Source organism: Aquila chrysaetos, chromosome 12 (genome assembly GCF_900496995.4).
Source record: "Aquila chrysaetos chrysaetos chromosome 12, bAquChr1.4, whole genome shotgun sequence".
Lineage (NCBI taxonomy): Eukaryota > Metazoa > Chordata > Aves > Accipitriformes > Accipitridae > Aquila > Aquila chrysaetos.
The window spans coordinates 1,487,264-1,502,601 of record NC_044015.1 but is presented as its reverse complement, the minus strand read 5'-3'; the positions used below and the strand labels follow the sequence as shown (position 1 = coordinate 1,502,601).

The following is a 15,338-nucleotide window of genomic DNA, read 5'->3' as shown; positions in this document are numbered from 1 at the left end:
GTCATCTTGAAGGAAATGTCTGTCCTGCAGTGTCAGAGTCGCAGAGCTGGCATTGTTGATCTGGATGATGAATATTCCGGTGGTAGGAACCCTTCGTGCTCACCCCGTGAATCCAATAGATCTTGGCGCTGGGTGAGGATCAACATAATTGGCCATAAATACGGAGTAACTGAAAAACAGTTCAAACTGGGCTATGTATAAAACAAAGAACCCCCAAACCAAAACACTTGAATCTATTTTTAGCTCTTCTTGGTGTTCTCTCCTTTTGCTTAACAGTAGATACTATAGTTCCTCTTCTTGAAACGGGCACTGCTGCTTTGTTCATGTCTGCTGCTTGGCTGCCGTCTCTGACATGCAGGGTGTTTTTTGTTGTTCCTGCAAGTCAGCTTCTTGCAAAGATTTTGATTTAATGAGTCAGGTCTACCCATATAGTAATTACAAAGATTAACTTGGATAGATGTGAAACAGATGTATAAAACTGTTTGGACCTGGCTCCAATGCAGCCTCTTAATCAGTGGTTTCATCCTTTCTCTGACTTAACTCCTGTTTCACAGTTTAAACTACTAATTGTAAAATTAATGAAAAAAATAATATTTTTCTCTCTGTTTCACTCATGGACTTCCCTAATTCTTTATCATACATCTTTGTTCCTTTGAGTGAGGACATTGCTTAAATGCTTCTGTACAAGGGAATATCGCTCTCAAAACCAAAGCAAAACAAAACTGGTCTACCCAAAGGGTTGCTCTAAGGTTAACTTTATCTAGAAAGATCAGCTTTTGTAGCTCACTTTATAATACATTGTTCTTACCTTTATGAAACTCAAGAGTCTTAGAGCTGTTTCCTGTGGACTTTTTGAGGAATAACTGTTTTTTCAGAGGTTTGCTGGGGAACCTGCCCCCCCCCGCCCCCATTTGAAGACATAAATTGTATTATGAGTGAAAAGCAAGCTGCATGCTTGTGTCTGCTAGAGCCCGTAGTGGTGCAACCCTAGACAATCATGGGTGTTTCTATTCATGAGTAGCCAACCAAATCGTGATCTGGGTATTTTGAGCCTGCCTGATCTTCTGAATCAACCTGCAGAGAAATGCACTCCATTTTGTGCTGACTTGGGACTCCGCGCAGGGCTAGCCAGTGTTGCATTTTCCACGTAGCATCTGTAAACTGTTGCATTTGCTGTGGGCGCTTCGCTTCGGTGTTGTGAACTGCTGACCAGGACAGCAGTAATTGGGTACTCCAGGCTCTGGTTACAGAAAGCCAGATTTGCAAGGTCTTGAATAGCAAGGCTTCCTGGAAGAAAAAAAATTGCAGTTAGTGTTGATTTTTCCTTCTGAACTGCATTATTGGAGCCTCTTTATCTTTGCATCTTCCAGGTATCCACACTTGACTGAATTCTGGCTAATCTCAGTAAAAGCACAGGTAGATCATGGGGCTTGTTTGGGGAGGAAGGAGTTTGCTAATGTAATTACCACTGAGATACTCTAGACTAAGGAACGAGAGAAGTCGAAATGCACTTGCACTTTGGTCTCAAAACAGTAAGTTTTGATTGCAAGAGGTTAGATTATACCAGTGTTTTTCAAAAGGTTCAGGCTGGATTTTCTGGAGAAAATTTACTCCAAGATTTCCTGTTTTCCTGCACACTGGTGTATGTGAATGGCAGGGTTTGAGAGGGCAGAGTAAAGCTGAACTCTAGTTCTGCTAAATTGGTGTCAAGATCTGTATGGAGTGCAGTGCAGCTAGCATAATTAGTAGATCATACTCTCCCAGATCCAGAAGTAAAGGCAGGGCTTCTCCTTGAAGGCCTGTGTGCACTTCCATGTGATTTGGCAGCCCATGGTATCCACTTGGTATCCAGTAGAGAACAAATGCTGGAAAATAAGCGTTCTCCAAAAGAAGGACGTGCTGGGGTGACATGCTTGAAGAACAGCTGTTGCCAGTAAGTAGTTTTTCTATATCTGACTTTCTGCTGCTGTCTCAAACGATGCCCTCGCCGGCTGGCGCAGCGTGTGATCCCCGTCTGCGGACCGGCTTAACTAAAGGGTTACTACAGGCCCTGGTTTCCCTGCCCTGCAAACGCAAGCATTGATCTGAAGGGTGTAATTATAAATGCTGTCGATGGCCCAGGAGGGGAGTCGTATGTTTTATCTCTGGCACAGGAATTCAGGAGTGAGTGGGAGAGACTCTTAATTTGTAACAGGTTTTATTTGCAATCTGACTTGTACACAATAAACGGGTAGCGGTGGTATTAATGAGCATCTGAAAGGAGCTTTTTTTCCTTCCTACAAGGTGGTACTTCACTGTAGAGAGGCTAAAACTGAAGAGCGGGTATGCAGGGTGTTTCAGCAGCTTTCACCTGAATCTTTAGGCACACAGGAGTTAAAAAGCAATGCTTGAATATTTGGAGAAATACCAACGGTTAAACCACGACAGTATGCCAGGTACAGAATGGATCGGCACATTCGTAAAAAGCCGGAGAAGAGCTTTTCCACTCCATGATGGTTGCTTACACTGTAGTGAAAATGTGCACCATGACTATTATTTCTATACAATGGCTCTTCCTATAATTCTGTTGAGATGCGTGCAGGGAGGAGCCTGTGTTTTTGGAGCATACAAAAATGCTTTCAACTGATACTTAGGTGCTTAAAAAAAACTAATTTGATACTTCGAGTTTTCCTTCTAGACCAGTAAAGTCTTTGAAGACTTTACTCTTGTATTCAAAAATGTTCATGGAAGTAAAGCCTGAACACATGAGACAGAAGCTAGCCCCTTGACTGTCAATATTTAAATTGAAATGTGACTCCTTTTTTTTTTTTCCTGCTGACCACTTCACTCAGCCTTCCAAAAAGTACAAAAGTTTTCTTATCTCGGTTGTTTGAGGAGGTATGTACAGCAGTAATGCTAAACTGTGGTACCTGTGTCATAGTTTCCATGCCTTAATCTTCTTAGAGAATCCATAGCCTGTCTTATTCTGAAAATGTAATGTTTTTAAAACCCTGTTTTGCGGGCTAAATCTCTCTTGAATTTTACTGGATCATAATTTTTCTAGGTAGTGTTGATGGGATTCAGTAATGTTGGTAAAAATGTGGTCCCTAGTATTCTGATCTACAACTTTCATCATCATTTCATAGAGAAGAAAAACTTCATGAGTGACAAAGTAGGCTCTGAGCAAATAAATCTGATTTCTGTTCTGGCGAGTTAGCAAGAGATACTGTTCAGTCCAGTGCCTGTTTAATTTCTTGAACATTTCACTTACTAGTTTTAAAAAGTTGCTACATCAGAATGAGAGCCAGGGTTCTTTTTAAATGAAACATGCAACCTTTGAAAGAAATTGCAGAGTGATAGGATACTAAAGACTTAGTTTTCTTGGACAGTGGAGGAGCCGATGCAGGACTGACAAGACAGGTAGTGTGTGGTGTCCCCAAGTGCTGGCAGAGCCCTGTTGGTGTCCTTGGACGACAGCAGCGTTGCACCAAGCACACCGTACCTGCGGCTCGGGTGCCCAGCTACGCACTCTGCTTCTTCTGCGGTGACTTTTTCTTTCTGATGGAAGTGCTGTCAAAACTTTAGAGCTGCTGCTTGGACAGAGTTTCACTTCCGAGTTTTAACTGTTTATTGCCTGCTTCCTAGGAGGTTCTGTGAACAGATGCTTTAAAAATTAATCTTTCAAAATATTTTTATAAGCGTTTTAACCTTTTTTCCTTAGTGGCGTGTGCCACATAAAGCGAACTTCCCATCTTGGAGATGCAGGAGAATGCTAAGCCGTGGATGGAGCCGGCCGCGGAGCGACAGAGAGTGGGAGCCGGAGCAGGATCTGGGGCCGTGGCGCCTGCTGCATCCCTGGGCAGCTCGTTGCCGGCGGTCTGTTGGGTTTCAGTGGAAACTTCCACGTGCTGAATGTGGGTCAGCATGAGAAGTGGCCCTGGTCCTGCGCCGCCAGCGTCCCGTGGCAGTGAAGCGGTTAAACTGCTCTTCTGGTGTCCTTGCAAGATGAAAACTATTTTAGTCCCATGACACGAGCACTATGGGAGTTTAATGCTACAGTTCATTAAAAATGGAGGCTGGCCAGAGCCTCAGAAATACGATTCGGTAGCTTAGGCTTCCCACGTCCAGAGCACGTCGGAAGGAGCGATCTCTGCTGAACTCCTCCAAAACACGGGGAGCACTCTGATGTGAGGTTGCTGCCAAGCTCATTCACGTACCTCTTTTTTGGGGAAAACTTTTTGTAAAACGCAGGCTTCTTCTGTGCTGGAGGTGCCTTGTGGGCTATCCTCCTGGCAGAGCTGAGCCAGCTTCAGATGGAGCCGGTGCAGAGCTGATACCTGGAGGATCCTCCCCTCCCACTGGGACCTTTACCAGTCCTGTTCAGCAATTATCTCTACCAGGCAGAATAATTTTTTTTTTTTTTTAATTTATTTCCCCCCCCCCAGCAGTGTTACAACTTGTGGCTTCCTGCTTGCTGCAATAGTGTCCTAACTACCAATTACCGTGGTTGTGCCATAGTGCTTGTCACGACCCGGTACGCGGTGTGTGTTGTGTGTGTTGCTTTTTGTCATCTTCGGCGATGAAGAACTGTTTGTTTGTGTCCAGGCCAGATGCATGAGGAGCAGCATGGAAGTCCTGCTGTATCGGTCGAGTTTTATAGCACTGTTGAAGATACAGAAGTAGCTATTGCAGTGGTTTTCAATGGGCTTCTAATTAGAAAAGCATTGGACTAATAGGATGAGCTATAATTAGTAAGACCTGCCCTCTAGATAGCTAATCAGGGACCAGAATACAGTTGCATATCCATTCATTAAGTTTCTATATCTGCACTTTTGTAGCAATTTGTTTAACCTATTGGAACCTTTTGGGGTGCTTAAAATAGTAAAACAGAGAAGATGGACTGGGCACAATCTCCCAGCTTTTGGGACAAGATGACCTCTGAGCTTGCTGGAGTTTGGTTGAGGCAGGGACAGTTTGATCCTCGGGTGGGTGTCAGAGGGGTGACCCTTTATAGCCCTTTTCCCCTGTCCAGAGAGGAGGACTAGAAGTCAGTGAGCTATTGTCCTGCCTTCTGGACAAAACAAAATAACTCTGCAACTTTTTGAGGAGGGAAATGACTCAGTTCTTGGTGGCTTAGCAGAAATAAGAGGCCGAGCTTCCAAGGAGTTGTCTTGGCAGCTAGTGTGCATCAATTACTGTGCTCCACCTACAGCCCAGCGCCTCTTGCCATCTGCCCCGAGAGCTGACACGACGTTGTGTCAGTGTGCAGCCCTGTGCAAGACCCGCTGCTAAAATTGTGGCTGTCAACTGATTATTTGCTATGTGCTGTGTAAAAGCAGGCTGTGATAAGAGGCATTTGACTCGGCATGTGCTGCTGGTGCAGGTACCTACCAATCCACTAGTATGGCAAAACTAGTTGATTTTTCTAACTGACCAGCGTGCGCTGGCTGTGGGTTTCTTCCCTCAGTGTTTCCCTAGAGAGGGAGAAGGAAGGTTTGGATATCACACACTGTATGTACAGGCTCATAAAAGGATTTTTGTAAAGCATAAACAAGCATCGGCTGTCAGAACTCTTTCTGGAGTAAGAAGCAGATAAAACACATGAGCATGTTCTTTTAGAATTATTTTTATATGCTGTCCTACAGGACAAAAACTTCTCTAAAAAGTTGTTTCCCCCTTCATTCTCTGCTTATGTGCAACTTCATGGAAGCTTCTGCAGCGAATGGTGATGTGGTCTCAAGTGGGACCAGGAACAGGGGTACAACTGACTTCATCTGTGTTATGGGGTGCCGGTGGTGGTGTACCCCAGCAAAACCTCCGACTGTATTTAGCCAGTGAATCCAGCTTGGCGGTAAAACTTGCTCTGATGTCCCTTAAGTGAAAATATCAAATTGTCACTAAACTGCTGAACTGAGCCCATGTGTGAGCGTGCGTGTGACTGCGGTGTCACTTCCAAAGATGACTCTCTTTGTTTGCATCTCTTAATGTTCCTGCTGCTTAAGTAATATTACTTTCATGTAGGTAACATTGGACAAATACTGCCTTGTTGGCTGCATCTTACTAGCTATTAAAATGCTTGTCCAGGGGCCTGCTGGCTTGTTGGACAAATTAAAAGCAGCAAGTTTCTTTCTGAAGATGTGTCTTCAAGTGGCATTGTCCTGCATGCACGCATGGACCCGTGCTGCTTTTGTCCAAGAAGTAAAATGGGGAGGCGGCACAGTGACTGCTTTAAGACTCGCCTGGAGCAAGCTCCTGTGGTACCGGCCATTAGGACAAATGCAGGTCTTGTAGATCTCTTCCTCCTTGAGGGAAACTGTCAGTTAGAAATGGGAACGCTGGTTCCAGCAGGTGTTTGGGTCAAACCAGAAATATCAAGAAGCAGTTGGTTTCCCCCTAGAGTTTTAATGTAAGAAGTAAAGACTAAAGAAATACGCAGTAAGAAAAGCAGTAACTTTAAAATATTTTTGTGTGTGCTTTTGTTTTTAATCTGAAAGCATTTGAACACAAGCCTGACTTGCACTTCCTTTCCTTAAAATAATAGGATGTAGTCTTCTCATCTTTCACATGCGCGCCAATGTTTAAGGACGACTGTCTCATCCACGAGCATGTTTTGGGTGAAGGTGGTGGGCATGTCACCAGGTATACTAACCAGCTTGTCTCTTCCCTCAGGATCCTCGCTGCAGTCACTTTCAGCCACTCGGCCTGGTCGGGATCCCACCTGGAACCCATGAACTTCACTGACAGGTAGGAGTTGTGTATAAGATAGAGGACGAGTCTCTAATATTGCACAGAGACCCCCTCTCCCTCCATTCAGTACTGCAGATGGGGAGGTGGGCTGGGAGGGTGGAATTGTCCTCTGGTCTTTTGCACCATCAGCTCCTGCCTTGTCCAGGAGGACAAGGAAGAGCTGTAGAGGGGCTCTGAGTTTAAACTTGGATCAGAATTCGGTTTCTGTGCCTTAACCAAAAGTGGCCTTTCACTTGACACTTAATCCACGCTCTGAAGTAGGTAAATCTCCCTAGCTTACTAAGGGACAAAGAAGTTTCACTTCTTTTAACTGGGCAGTCACAACAGCTGCACCATATTGTTGGTCTTGAACAAGAGGAGAAGCAAAAGCAAGCACACAGAAATTCCTTCCTTGAGACTTTCTGTATATTTTGATCATTTGTGCACAGAAGAAAAACTCTGAATGGAAGTGAAATTTCTGTAGATATTTTGTAGCTCTGGCAATGCTCAGTGGTGTAGCTAAAGTAAAGCTATCTTGATCAGCTGTCGTGTGTGTGATGGTGCTCACCTGTCGCACTGTATTGTCAAGTGAAGAATTTTATAAATAGCAATTTCAGGATTTATCCTCTCCCTGCCTCCCCCCCCCCCCCCCCCTCCCCAGCATGTATTGCCAAGGCTCTGGTGATCAATTTTAAGCATTTCTGGTCTTCGCTTTTCTTCCAGTCTCAGTTTTCCTGGTGTAGGTGTTGATGTCTCTGCTCATAGATTTACTCATTTGATGTACTGTGTTTTACCAGAGTCAGCATCAGAACTAATGTTGTGCAAGCGATGAGCACCACTGATTTTTCTTTTTTTGCTATTTGTTACATAAGTTCCCAAATCTTGCAAAGTAGTGCCATCTTTCATGAGACCAAGAAGCTAAATGAAATCATAAAAACACCTTTCAGAGGTGAAGGAGTAGGCATGACAGTGAGAGTAGCAGAGAGTGTCACACTTGGACATCTTGACCATAGTCATGGAAATTTCTTAATCTGCTTTCTTGTTCAGTGAGTTACCACCATAAAACACCTGAAAAACATAGCTCTGTGCAGTTGTAGAGCAGTGTGCATAAATACTATCTTATTTTGCCAATTCAACTTGTTATCCAAATAGTGCATTTTGAACCATAATTGAAACTGGTATTTAACGGGTATCCTGCACTGAGGAATCTCCGTGACTTCTTTGGTAATACAAAGCCCAGACATAGTCATTAGCAGACTTCCTGCCCAGTAGTTTTAAGACAAAAATAGATCCATAAAACTTGGGGGAGAATTCAGGTCAAAAAAATCCCTTGTGTAGTAGCTGTACCCTCTAAAAACACCTCTTTAAACCCAAAGCAGTGGACCTTAGAATTAATACAATTTTAGCGTTCTCTTTAAAAGAATTAGAATATTGATTGGTAAACAAGAAAATTCCTTAGTTGTTTTGATCTTTCTTTTGGTACCTTGTCCTTTGTATCCACTTACACCAATTCCCTCTATAATTATACTGAGGCTGTATTAAATAACTTGTATTGGGTTGAACATGAATCCAGAGCACAGCACTTCTTGGAGAGGAGTGATGCTGAAGCCAGTTTGGATGGTCTGTGTGCACAGAGAGCCTCCCTTCTCTTTAAGTTTTTAAAATGCAGAAAAAAACCCAAGGAATTGCCTGTATTATAATATGCACAGCATGTGGTGCTGGAAAAGCTGATTGTTGTTGTGACTGAGTATTTAAAGATGCTAATTTTGCTGCTCTTGCATTAAAATAAATGAACCAACCTAGATCCCTCCTCTAATAAGAAGCATACATTAAATGGGGACGGGGGTAGAAGAAGGGGAGAGGATCTGCTTGCAATCTGTGGTGCCGTTACTTAATATTTAAATCTGTTCCCATCAAATAAAAGTTTAAATCAAGTTGTAGTCCTTTAAGTGGAAGGTTTTATTTTTGAGTCAAACACTAGATAAACAGTTTTTAATGATTAGTTAATATCTGTGAGAATCAATGTGCCTAGAGAATCCACACCTTGAAGAAAGGCAGGCTTTCTCACCGAGGCGGAGTCAGACCATGCGCTTCTGATAATAGCTGGTGTCTTTTAACAAAATGACTTTGATTTCATTCTTCTTCTTTGACTGCCTCGTGTGAGGGTGGTTGAATTCCCCCAATAAGCTCAGGGATGACAGTGAACCAACTCCATACTGAACTGTGCAGTTCATTCCTGAAAACTACAGCTATGAATCACGATCACAGAGCATGCGAAAAACTGGCATCGCTTTGCAGAGCGAACCAGGGAATCTGTGTCATTGTGGCAGGACTGAGAAGGGAGGGTTGGGGTTTGTGTTTTTTGGTTTTTTTTGTTTTGTTTTTTTTTTTTTTTTTTTTTTTTTTTGTTAGGCTGGATGCTCCAAGTAAAGAATAGCAACACTAGTAAAAGGTATTTGGAAAAAACCCTGATATTTTTATGCAGTCTTTTTAGTTGCTTTATTATAATTTTTTCTAAGATCACCTTGATAGTGAACAGTTCTCTGAAGTTCTTACAAAAAAATTAGCAAATTACTAGATTGATTTTTACAGGCAGCAGCTATTTGCCATTTACACAGCTACAGGTTTAATAGAATCTGTGGCACATTGAGCTTTGTGTTAAGAGCTGTGAATGCTTCTCTCTCTCTGTTACGCAGAGCCCTTAGATGGTTGTTAGACTCCACATTAATAAATGGAGCCAAACTCAGCCCTGATAGGGATTTTTAAGGTGAGTTGACACAAATACCATGGAAAGCAGAAGGGTGACTCCTAGTGCAGTGGGACTTCAGCTACTGAAGTCCCGTTTCTGGCCAAATACAGAACTTCATGTTTGTGGTGCTCCAAGCTTGACTTCAGCGCCTTTCTACAAATGTTTATCTGTTCATTTTAGTAAATATTTAGTCAAACCCAGGCTGAATTGCTTCCTACTGCACTATAATGACCGCGAGCAGTTGCAACATGGGCACGGCGTGTGTCTTAGTGCCTGGTCACTCGGATGGAAATAAAAGCAGCTTCTGCAGGGCTTGAGGTGCAGAAGGAGCTGCTGCAGGTGCTCCCCTCTGAAGCCGGCCGCTGGGAGCAGCCGTGGGGATGTCGTGGCTGTTTTCAGGGCAGCGTAGGATTCTGGTACCCCACATTTTGGCTGTTTTCCTTCAGTGATTTGTTGGGCTGGTGTCCCTGAAATGATGCTTTCCTGCTGGTGGACCGCTTTGCTGCTGTCCCCTGGCCAGCGGAGAACTTTCCTCTGCTGCCTCCAGATGCCCGACACTCGTGGCACGGAGGAAACTTCTGTGGGGCTCCGTCTCCTTTTAATTGCAAGTACTTAACAGTCCTAAGCGAGCTCATTTATTTTTCCCTGAATGCTTAAAGAAGGGGGAAATAATAATAATAGTAAAAAAGAGAAGCAGGACTGCACAGCCGGGAGGTGCTGTGGTGGCCGGCTGGCGTGAGCACATGCAGCTGAGCAGCGTGGGAGCCCGGCGAGGGAAGGGTTAAGGGCTGCCATTTTGTTATGTAACACCCTTAATGGACATATCAGTGAATGGCACCAAAATGGCAGGGCTTAACCCTTGGTGGGCTGCAGTGCTCAGCCAGCCAGGGGCTGGGAGCCTCTCCCCGCTGGGAGCAGCGAGTGGGCTGCAGAGCAGGTACCCTCCTCTTGTCCCTTCTGCTGAAGGAGGCTTCAGCACTTGCAGTTGTTCTTCTTTTTAGGTCTCGTGGTGTGGAAGTAATGGCTGAGATAGCAAAATGATCAACCCACCTCTGGCTGCTGTCATGCTTTTTGTTGCCTTCACCAGGGAAGGGATGGATTTTTGGTTGCCCAGTTGAATTCGGGTGCGGGATGATTTTTTTTTTCCCCCCAAACCTACAAAATAACCAGTGTTCTTGTCCTACTGCTGTTGCATTAGTTTAGTCTTTAAAAAAATGAAAACTAGTTCTTACTTTGGTTTTCTAAAGTTTATTTTTCTAAACATCTACATGATAAGGTCATGAACTTCTGTGTGTGTGCATGTGTATGCACGTTTATATGCATGCACACGTGAATACACAGGCACACAGTAGTACACAGGCACACACACACATATGTAAAAATTTTGATGACTTTTTCCAGGACATCTTACTTATGGCTTCGTGATCAGTGTATACATAGGAAAAAACCCCACTTACGGCATAACAAGAAAATAAGCTCAGTTGAAACAGTGGCTTCTCATTGAAACTTTTTACATCCTGCTATGAGAAACTGATTTCTAGGCATTGTGGGCAGGGTGCGTGGATGATTCAAGGTGACTGCATGGGCTATGCTTGCAGGAGGCCTGTCTGGTGTGCACATCAGATCCATGCTGGGTGCGAGTGACTGTTCAGAGTCAGTAAGTTTTTGATCAACTACCTTTAGAAAATACTCACCGAGGGGCATTGAATGTGTCTTAACCTCCCTGTTTCCTTCTCTGTAACCTTGTCGTCTTTTTTTTTTTTTTTTTTTTTTTTTTCCCCCTCTTTTGCTGTAAAAGTTTCCAGATCACGCTGGGGAAGAAGGCTGTTGATACTTGCTTTTGGTTTCCAAAAAGAGCAAGTATTGCATAGCTGGATGGGTTAGTGTGCGGCTGCAGTGGGATTCGAGCCTGTTTGCAGATGGTCTGCGCTGAACCCGTATCTGCTGCTGGCACTCGCCAGCACTGCTGATGACTCTAGCATAGCGTCAGGATGTAATTTTAACTTCAGTCCTTTTAACTTCAAACCACCGAGTTGTGCTAAACGGTGAAAAGTAAGCAGAACTACTTCTCTGTGAAGGAATTGCTTGGAGTTTGTATGAGGAAGTTGTAAATCACAAACAGGAGAGGAGGTGATATGGATAACTCTGAATGTGATGTGGGGAAAAGTGGAAGTGTACATTACAAACAGCAAGCAAAGTGTGCTTTTTTTTTTTTATTTTATTGTTGTTTTGTCTTTGTGTACCATGTTGGTGTTCTCTGTGTGCTTGTGCATCCAACCTGTTCCGGCTGCTGCCCCAGTTGCCTGTTCGTGCCCTGGTCGGGCAGCAGCCGGGTGAGCCGGGCATGGCTTCTGCAGCTGCTTGGGTTTATTCTGGACTGGACTGCACATCTGGAAAAATCAGCATAAAGTAATTCATTTCCCAAGTCTTAAACTGGAACTTTGTGAGTTTTTTCCTCTTCTGTAACTTTTCCCTGCAGCAGCAAAAGCAAGCAAGAGCAGGTGATTGCTGCAGCACCCCCAGCCCTTTGCAAGGGATTGGGCGGTATGTCACGGTGTCCTACACATCCCTGCTGGCAAAAACACTGGCTGAGTTAAACCAGGTTTGTCTTCTTGGTCTTGCTGCTCTGCTCTTTGGAGGGAGGAAGGGTTTGGAAAATGGCAAGAGAGCTCTCTTGACCCTTTTCCCAATGGTAAGCATCAGGTGGCATCGCAAGCATACACGATGTTTACCAGGCTAGCATAAATAGGTGGTGAACTCAAGAGGTTTTGGGTTTTTCCTGTTGTCAGTGCGCTCAGAGGGCAGTGGAGCTGCATGGAGGAGTTTTTGGCAAGGCTTCAGGGTGACCAATGTAATGGCCTGCAGTCCAAGGAGTTTACTGCATTTTATATGGTATACTAAACTGCCTTTTGAATTGATTGTAGTAGTTAATCTGTTACAGTGATAGCACTTACCACTGAGTATTTGCTGCTTCGGTCCCGAGCGTTCCGCCCCAAGCTATGCCATTCCTTGTAATAAAAAGCAGAACCTTCCATAAAACTTAAAATTTACTGTGTCATCCCTACTTTGTCTTCCTTCTTTCAAATAAAAGGTATAGTCAAGTTGAACCAAAGCTGTTTACTGTTCATGTTCATCGGTTCCTTTTGCTGTTGACAGTGGGGAAGCAGAAGTGGGGATTTTGGGAGTAGCTTCCGAAGTTATAGGTTTTCCTGGAAACAGCCTGAATGTTCTGAAACATCTAGCTGATCTATTCTCATCTAGTGGAACCAACTGATGAAGGGGTGATCTCAATAAATCCAGCAGACTTAAGGGCTGGTCACAGAGTGTACTGGTAAGGTGCTGTTTAATAGTGCTGGGAAAGTCTCATGTGAGGACCGGCATGCCATCCTCGGGTGCTGGGGATTGCCAGATCTGCCATCAGGAGAGCTTTCTTCCCAGGTGGTTTTGGGTTTCTCTTACCTCCTCCTGTCACACAAGGAGCTGCTCGCGTCCTCTCCGTGAACGAGGACACCGTCCCTGCTGGTGCAGGTCTCTGCAGGTACCCTCTTCCTCCTCCTCTCTTCCAGGGCACCTGTCTGGTTTTAACCTTTTCCTACAGACCTTGAGTTTAGGCTGCTTTGGGAAGCGTTTTCTAGTCTGCTGTGTGAAACGGATCCTGCCAGGGACTCGCCTAAACTGTGCACTTGCTTCTGGATGCCCTCTGACTTGCAGGAGATAGGGCCCAGTAACCCAGGTGATTCCCATAAAAGACTCTGATGTTACCAGTTTTCATCTTTTTTCCTGAAAAGAGAGGCAGAATAGGCTTTTTAAAGAAATCCTCCTCATTATTTTCTTCCCCTTCTCTCAGTGCCACATTAATTTGCCTTTATTTCTCTCTGCATCTGTATCCATGTTAGCAAATTGTTTTCCAGTACTATTTCCTGAAAGGGTTAAAACTGTTTTAGGGAGCTTGGTTTTAGGGCTCATCTACAATAAATATGATTTAATCACTGTTGTGGTGGGGGAACTGTGCAACCAGATCTCTCTATTACAGTGAGCCTGCGCTTGCAATTTTCAGATTTAGCTGTAAAAATCTTAGTGCAATCTCATCCCAAGGTCTTGCCAGTAACGTAGATCTTCACAACACACTGTTTCGGTTGTGCTACAGATACTCTTCTTCTCTCTAGCAATCGCTGTCCCCAGTTGCTGCTTTCCAGCCTACATCGTTGCGACAAGACACTGTGAATTTTTAACAAAAACTTGGACTGAATTGTGATTTGCAGAAAAGTTGTTGTAGCAGCAGCACTGTTCATCAAAGGAAAACGGAGATGTCGCTTTCTGACTGTGTGAGTAGGGAGTGCACAGGGAAGCTGAGGCCATTTCCAAGTAAAGTTTGTTGCTAGTGTCTGATAAGGGGACGATGGTGGCGTTACAAGGAGAAATGGCTGCTGCTAGTTCGTAAAGGAACTGCAGGGTGCAAGACACGATGTCCTTGAGAATTTGTAATAGGAGAGGGTTTTGTTGGAAAGGGACATTGTGCATTTTCATCAAGGTTGTTAATCTGTTCAGTCTGACCTTTGTAAGGAGTTTGTGTTCAAAGGGTTTGCCCCTGGAAATGCTCTGAGTGGGGTGCTTAGTGCCTGCCTGCCTCCATCACTCCAAGATGAGCTGTCTTGGTTAGCTAGAAAACAGCTGCTTCGTGAAGTATTCAGCATGCATAACCCGTTTCTACGTTAGGATTTTGACTGCATTAATTTTTAAAATAAAACTTAGTGTCGATACGAGATTTAGATCATTTCCACTGCTTGTGATGTTTATTCAGGTAAGCAAGATTCCACCATGAGCGCGCAGAGTTCTGCCTGGCAGCTCTGTGTGTGGTGTATGAAATATCCCAGTACATCTGAAGATACTGCCTTTCCCTATCCCAGTCAAAACTGGGAAAACGAAGGAGTAGAAATACAGTGTCATGTAAACGTTCTTAAAGTTTGGAGCCTGAGTGCCTGAAGGGCCACTGTAGCTCTTGGATCAGCACAGGCTTCTGGAGTTGCTGCTTCTCATCACTGCGAGGTTGGAGAATATGAAGATACTGAAAATAAACCCAGATCAGGGTTTTAAGGAGGTTTCCTACTGACTAAGCAGTCTTGCTTCAAGAAAGTCATTGTGATTAATAGCGCATCTCTGTATTCGTAAGCTGGGCGGTAGCTGGCCGGTCCTTTGTTTTAGCCCTGGGTTCAGATGCATTTGCACCAAGTTAATAGGAATAAGATTTGTGATTCCTGGTCAGGCTGCCTGATCGGCTCGTTCAGGGGGAGAAGCAGTTGACATGCTGCCGTATTGTCAGTAGAGATACTTAAACTGAGGTGCTATTGCAGTTAAAAGCTGTGCTTTCAGAGGACTGTCTGAGGCAGAGTGGGGTTTGGAAAAGGCTGCTGCCTGTCAGCTGGGGTACGCTGAGCTGCGCCGAAAATCTCCGTGCTGCTGGCTGCCTGCCTGGGCTGTGCGCTGTTTACTTGCTTTCATAAATACCAAAATTAACTTAGCCTTTCTGTAAAACACACCTTTCTTCCATTATTGTAAGTTCAAGTGTGGTCACACTGTAAATGCAGATCAGCCGAGGGGAGCCACTTTGTGTATTGACTATGATTTTAATTCCCCCCCCCCCCTAAAAAAAAAAAAAACACCATAGATTTCATCGAACACCGTGCAAAGAAACTTGTGGTCACTTGTGTGGGGCTTACACTATCAAAATGGCAATTTCACATAATGCTTATGTGACATTGTTGAATAACGGGGTGGTGGGGGTGAGCAGAGGTTACTTATGTTGCATAATTATGTTAATCTCTCGCTGCTAAAAACATTTCAAAGACTTTGTTCAACTACTGTGTGTTGGCCTTACTCTTGAAAT

General features: G+C 44.2%; 1 protein-coding gene across 8 annotated transcripts in view; it reads left to right on the top strand.

Moving 5' to 3' along the window:
• GATAD2A (GATA zinc finger domain containing 2A) overlaps positions 1-15,338 on the top strand; it is a 68,463-nt gene that overhangs the window by 26,363 nt on the left and 26,762 nt on the right. For 3 of the 8 annotated variants that reach the window (XM_030034068.2, XM_030034069.1, XM_030034070.2), the window contains exon 2: positions 6,649-6,723. The exons of the other annotated variants lie outside the window; for them this stretch is intronic. The gene's annotated coding sequence lies outside the window, so the exon portion shown is untranslated. The remainder of the gene's footprint in view (positions 1-6,648; positions 6,724-15,338) is intronic. 8 annotated transcript variants of the gene reach the window in all.